This window comes from Scardinius erythrophthalmus (genome assembly GCF_964197995.2).
Source record: "Scardinius erythrophthalmus genome assembly, chromosome: 1".
Lineage (NCBI taxonomy): Eukaryota > Metazoa > Chordata > Actinopteri > Cypriniformes > Leuciscidae > Scardinius > Scardinius erythrophthalmus.
Genome location: NC_138221.1, coordinates 63620792 through 63626858, shown reverse-complemented (window position 1 = coordinate 63626858; position 6067 = coordinate 63620792). Strand labels below are relative to the sequence as shown.

At 36.8% G+C, this 6067-nt stretch overlaps 1 protein-coding gene across 1 annotated transcript in view; it reads right to left on the bottom strand.

Moving 5' to 3' along the window:
- The window catches only part of LOC308698359 (protein NLRC3-like), a 111742-nt gene that overhangs the window by 34557 nt on the left and 71118 nt on the right, over nt 1-6067 (bottom strand). The window lies entirely within an intron of this gene.

Below are 6067 nucleotides of genomic sequence, written 5' to 3'. Positions count from 1 at the left end.
TCTCAGGAGGGATTTTGATGATTGTAGAGTTGAAGCCACAATTTCACAGCACTGATCAGTGAGATTACAGCCAGACAATCTAAATAGGGCAACAATAAAAAATTCATAGCATAAAAACTATATACGTAGTTAGAAATTGATTGAGAGCATTGAGTGCATTGTCTTATGTTTCTGATAAGAAGCTGTTTGCATACAACATCAATGTAAATATTTACATCCAATTGTGATTCTAAGTTCCCTATCAGTCAGTTATGTTCAACATTAATCGTCTGTGATTGATGAATTGGGATCTCGCCCAATCACCTACAAGTGGTAAATGAACGAAACAATGCACGTTGGCTAGTGACCACACCCCCGATTCTGGGTATATAAGGGTCTGCGCGCAATACTCACTTCAAGATTTCGCTTTGGAGCCAAGCGGACGTTTGTTTCGCTCTGCTCTACAATCATCATTGTGGTCAACAGATCAAGGGGGAACCAGTTCCAGTGTTGGTGTGACGGAGTGTGCACGGCTAGTGCAAGAGGCTTTCCCCAAGACAAGCACACATCTATTGCCAAAACATGTGTACTGCTGCTGCTCCAGAGAGCCATGAGAACCCCATGTTCACTATGTATGTGTGCCTGGGCCTGCTTTGCTAGAATGGCTTAACGCTAGTGGACTATTCTTGTGTGTAGAATATTCCACTGATATGAATTTTGAGGAAAGTCTGTGTACTCCGTGGCCCAAAAGCTGTCTGGTTTAGCTTTAAAGCAACCAATTCAGTTTAACATGAATGACCAAAGAGGGAGGCCAGATGGGGCACAAAGGTGTGAATGTACCCTGAATAAAAATGTGGATTACTTTTGATGGCAACAAAAGGCCATTGCATGGAAGAATACCTCACTAACTTCCTAATTGTTAACATTTTGGCAGTATACAGGACCATGTTATTACACATATATGGTCAGTAATACTCCTGGATTCATACTGTGAAATTCTGCAGTGTATAGTGTTGTCAAAAATACCGAATTCGGTACCAAGTTGGAACTGAGAGTTTAAAAATGTGACGAAACCAGCATTTCCCCCAAGCATTTTGTGCACTGTTGAACATATTCTCAAACACCTCTGATTGGTCATTGCGTTCATGCGCTCAACATATATGTCTATCATTGGTCATTGTATTCACACGCTCAACATATAAGTCTGTGATTGGCTACAATGATCAACGTTTCAAAAGCATTTTGTCTTCACCGAGTGCTTACACAGATACACACGGGAGTGATACATATACAAAGCAGGCGTCTATCAGCGAATCCCTAATATATCCACTGATATACGGATCCGCTGATAGGCGCCTACTTTGAAATGCTCCCATGTGTATCTGTGTAAGTGCTCGGTGAAGAGAAGAATCACACTGTGCATCTGTGTAAGTGCTTGGCAAATACAACATGTTTTTGTACACAAATTAAAGTAGACATTTATCAGTTTCAAACATTTATCCATAATTTGAGTCTCTTTCGCATGGATAAGAAAAAAAGCGAGAGGGTTAATTGATCAATGTGTAAGTCAAACCTCAGTATGTTGAGTTGACAGTTTGGACACTTGAGTCCAGCACAGAGCAGCTCCACTCCTGAATCTCGCAGGTCATTGTTACTCAGGTCCAGCTGTCTCAGGGGGGAGTTTGATGATTGTAAAGCTGAAGCCACTATTTCACAGTGCTGATCAGTGAGTTTACAGTCTGCAAATCTGAAAACAGGGAGTATTCTGATTAAAAGGCATGTTGGTGAGCTTGTGTCCCCAAAAGATTGTAAGACTGTAAGCCATTATTATGTATTACCTTATATGTAAATACATCTTATATATGATTATGCAGATAATAAAAGGATACTGTGCAAACGTGCCACTGGAAATCGAAAAAATATTCTTAAATTGATAAAAATATATTTGACTATATTTCTATTATGACAACTCTCATCAGATTTTTAGCATGGTAATGGATATGACAATGTTATTGTATTTGCTCGTGAATAGATCTGCTATGCTGCTGCTGTTGATTATTGCTGTTGTTGTAGATTTTTGCTGCTGCTGTAGTGCAAGTACAGGGACCTCCTACAGCCAGTCCAAACACAGATATGCTTCTATGGCATATAAGGCATTCTGCTGCTGCACAAATACACTAATACATTTTTAGTTTTCTAAATTTAACTTTGAGTTATCTTTTTACATTGACTCAGTTCGAATATTAAGTATTCAAATTTAGTTGAACTTAGAAAGTTTAGTTGGAATATCTCTATGAAATTAAGGTGAACTAACTAATCAGTCAGTCACATTCAATGTTACGTGAGCCCAATCACCTTTGAGTGGTAACAGAACAAGCCAATGCACATTGGCAAGTGAGATTTGCATCGCAAGCCACTCCCCGCTTGTGATTATAACACTCATATTAAGCAATGTTTCACTCTGCTCTTCAATTATCATTCCTGAGTAGAGGGATCATGTTCCTGTGTTGGTATGACGGCACGTTCCAGCGGAGGTCAAGGTTACTGAGTGTGCATGGTCTACTGCAGTGGCTGTTCGCCATGGCGCTTTAACATCTGAAGAGCAGTTTCCCTTAAAGAGTAAACACGGGTGTGGCGTCTTTTTTTTGGAGGTTAAATATCTCATCATGTATGAGAAAACGCTTCCCAGCAATTGACGAGTTTTTCCGGCTTTCCGTGTTATCACTAGCTTTGATTACATGGACTCTAAAAATCCAACTGTAACCAAACTAGAAGCACAATCTAAACAAAAAAGTCACGTGTAACCACGGCAATCAGAATGAATTGGCCAGATCTGATTAAAATTTCATTTGAATTGTAAGGGGTGGTTTATTCCTTTTGTAATCTGATCGAGAGGGCGTGTAAACACTTAATCGGATTAAAAACAGAAACTGGAAAGTACTGCGGATGTGCAATGATGTAGAAATAGTGTAGTAGTGATGTATGACACGCAGAACGAGCTGTCCTCCCTGTTGAATAAAGTGTCATAAATGAGTGTCCTGTCATTCTGAAATTCTCTTTCCACTCATCGCCTGTGAAGTGGAGCAGGACAATGTCCCACCAGTCCTTGTTTCAAACTCTCATCCACAGATGACTAGTTCTGGGTGCCGCAATGTTTTTATTTTTTTTACTGTTTGATAAAAGCAGTATGAATGGTTCATGTGCTCATCGTCGCCTAATTAGGACCCGAAATAGAAAAAGTCTGCTTTTTAAAACAAAGAAAATTAGGTTTTTATACAACAACAGTGGGAAACTGTATATTTGTGCACTGTGTGCATGTCAAAAGATTCAATCCGATCAGAAGCTTGTGACATATAAACGTGCACATCAACCCAATCACTTTATTTGGTGTTCATGTAAATGCTGTTTGGATTCATCAATCGGAATGAATTAATTCAGATTGAAGCAAAAAGTGTCCATGTAAACGTAGCTACCTGTACTGTTATAAGGCAGGAGGCGCTATTACACATCTCTTGAACGAGTACAGTATCTCCAGATCAAAATACAGTCAAAGAAGAAGCAGAAACGAGCAATCTCATATGTAATCAGATGCATATGAAAAAATATAGCTGCAAGCAGCAATTATCGGGGCCAAGCTCAAAGATGACAAGACATGCCAACATAGTTGGGAGTGTCAGATCAACTGCAACAATGAGCAGTTAAAGACATTTAGACTTTCAGTGCTTGGCCCTTAATAATGCGATCATCAACAATAAACAGCATATAAATCAAAATGGCATAATGTTACCTAATGAAATGTCGACCCAGGAAGTGCTATAAGAAGCTTTGGGGGTGTTGATGGACTCAATCTACCCCATCTGTGTTTTGACCATCGTACTGAATCTGAACTAGATTCAATGTGTTTTGCTCAAAATGTTGCTATTTTTTATGAAACTTACCCACATTTAAGTGATAACAGAAAATAATGCATGCTAGAATAAAAAATTCTAAAAAATTCTTTTTTTTTCTCTTTTTTTTTTAAACAGAGGGTCTGTTCTTTCTTTTGATATATTGCATGTTCAAATATTCAACAAAATATTCTGGGGCCATGAAACTTATGTGAAAATGACCAAAAACGCTTACGGTGACTGCCAACTTAAAAAAATAAATAAATAAATAAATAAAAAACCTGGCAAGGAAAGGGTTAAGAAACAGTCAATAGCCTATTTCTTATAAAATACAAAATCAGCATCTCTGACACATCAGTGACATTTTTACATTGGGCCTTTATCAGCGTACATGATGTGTAATTTCTTTAACAACTCTTTAATGGTAACACCTTTGTTATTGTAAGAGGTTAGCGACCCCTAGCGCATTTTTTTTTTTTTTTTTTTACATATTGTAAAAGCTACATATTGTATCTTTAATATATTCCATTATTGACATTAACAAATGCCTTAAATATGCTTAGTTTTATTGGTAGCTTTGTTGGTTGTTAACAAAATAAAACAAATAGTATTAATTTGGTAGAGAATGAATACAAAACTCAACTGCAATAATGTACACTGTTAACCCTTGCTGTAAAAAAAATCTGTAATTGCTGTAATTCTGACAATATCATACCATTTTCCATTAAAACAGTAATATACCGTAGAAAATAAAACTAGCCTACAGGAATATACTGTGAATTAACAGTGCTCAAAGTCGACACTCAGAGGCTGTTTTCCCAATCACACCCTATACCCTCATTCACTATTCCCTAAATTAGTTCACCAATATAGTCCACTTGAATGAAAAGAAGTGAGTGAATTGAGAAACTGATGAACACTGATAAGCAGAATCACTGAACGGACAGAGAATCAAGAACAGATAAAAGAGAAACACAGAAACTACCACTGACTTCCAGCAACACAGAGTGTGAAACCAGTTTACAAACCAGTTTACGATTATTACTTTCATACATGTACAAAAGTTCTTGTTGAGAATTAACACAGATTTAGTTAATAATAAAATTTGTTGTCACCATGATGGAGATCAGTATTTGCTTTAGTTGGTCTCTTGTCCCTGGACGTCTTACCATTCATCTCTCTCTGACTGCTGTAATAGTGAGTTTATAAAACACATTTGTTATAGCAAGAAAAAGTCAAGATGAAGATGATTAGTTGTTTTTGGCTTTTGTGATGATTTAACATTCATCCTGGACATGTCTGACTTTCAGATCTTTCCTGTATATATTCAATGAATTTATGGGTATTTCATATTTATCTGTGAATCTATAACATGAAATCAATATCTCTGTAATCATGTCTTCTGAACAATATTGTAATCATAGAGTGCATTAAAACATTTTTAACTCCTGCTTGACTCAGACACACACAGACATCAACAATCAGTATATGAATCTCAGCAATGGTGACAATCAAAAGTTTCATGTCGCAATGCATGCTGGGTTCCAGGATAGTATAAAACTCCCAGCATGCACTGCTGCATGAATAATAAAAAAAAATATTGCCACCATTGTTGAGATTCATGTGCTAAATTGTGATATCTCTGTGTTTCTAAAAGACAGCATAGCTCTGTTTTTTTTTTTTTTTTTTTGGTTTATGCATGATGTGTTAAAAAAAAAAAGTCGTTGTAATGTATTGCTGTGGTTTCACAGTGGTGCTAATGTAACACTTTTAATTGAGGATTAATCTCTGAATGAGTGAGAATGAACTCCTTAGTGAATGAACAGACTATATGATGATTTTAGCACCATAATCAACATAACCACCATCATTCATAAACTGTGTGTGCGCACAAGTGTGATTTACAAAAACACAGCTCAAGCAGCAAAAGAAACACTAATGTTTTAGCATCAGCATTCCAACTAAAGCAAGCACTGATCTCTGTAATGGTAACTTCAAACCAAATATTTTCAATTAAACATCTCAACAACAACTTCTGTAGATGCCTGACAGAAATAAAGTCATAATAATAAGTGTAATAATGTGTAATGTCTGGAAGTCAGTTGTAGTTCTTGTGTTTCTCTATTTTCTGTTCTAACAGCAGGTGTTCATCACTAATGCTCAACAATCACTTATATTCACTTAATTATCTCACCGCAACA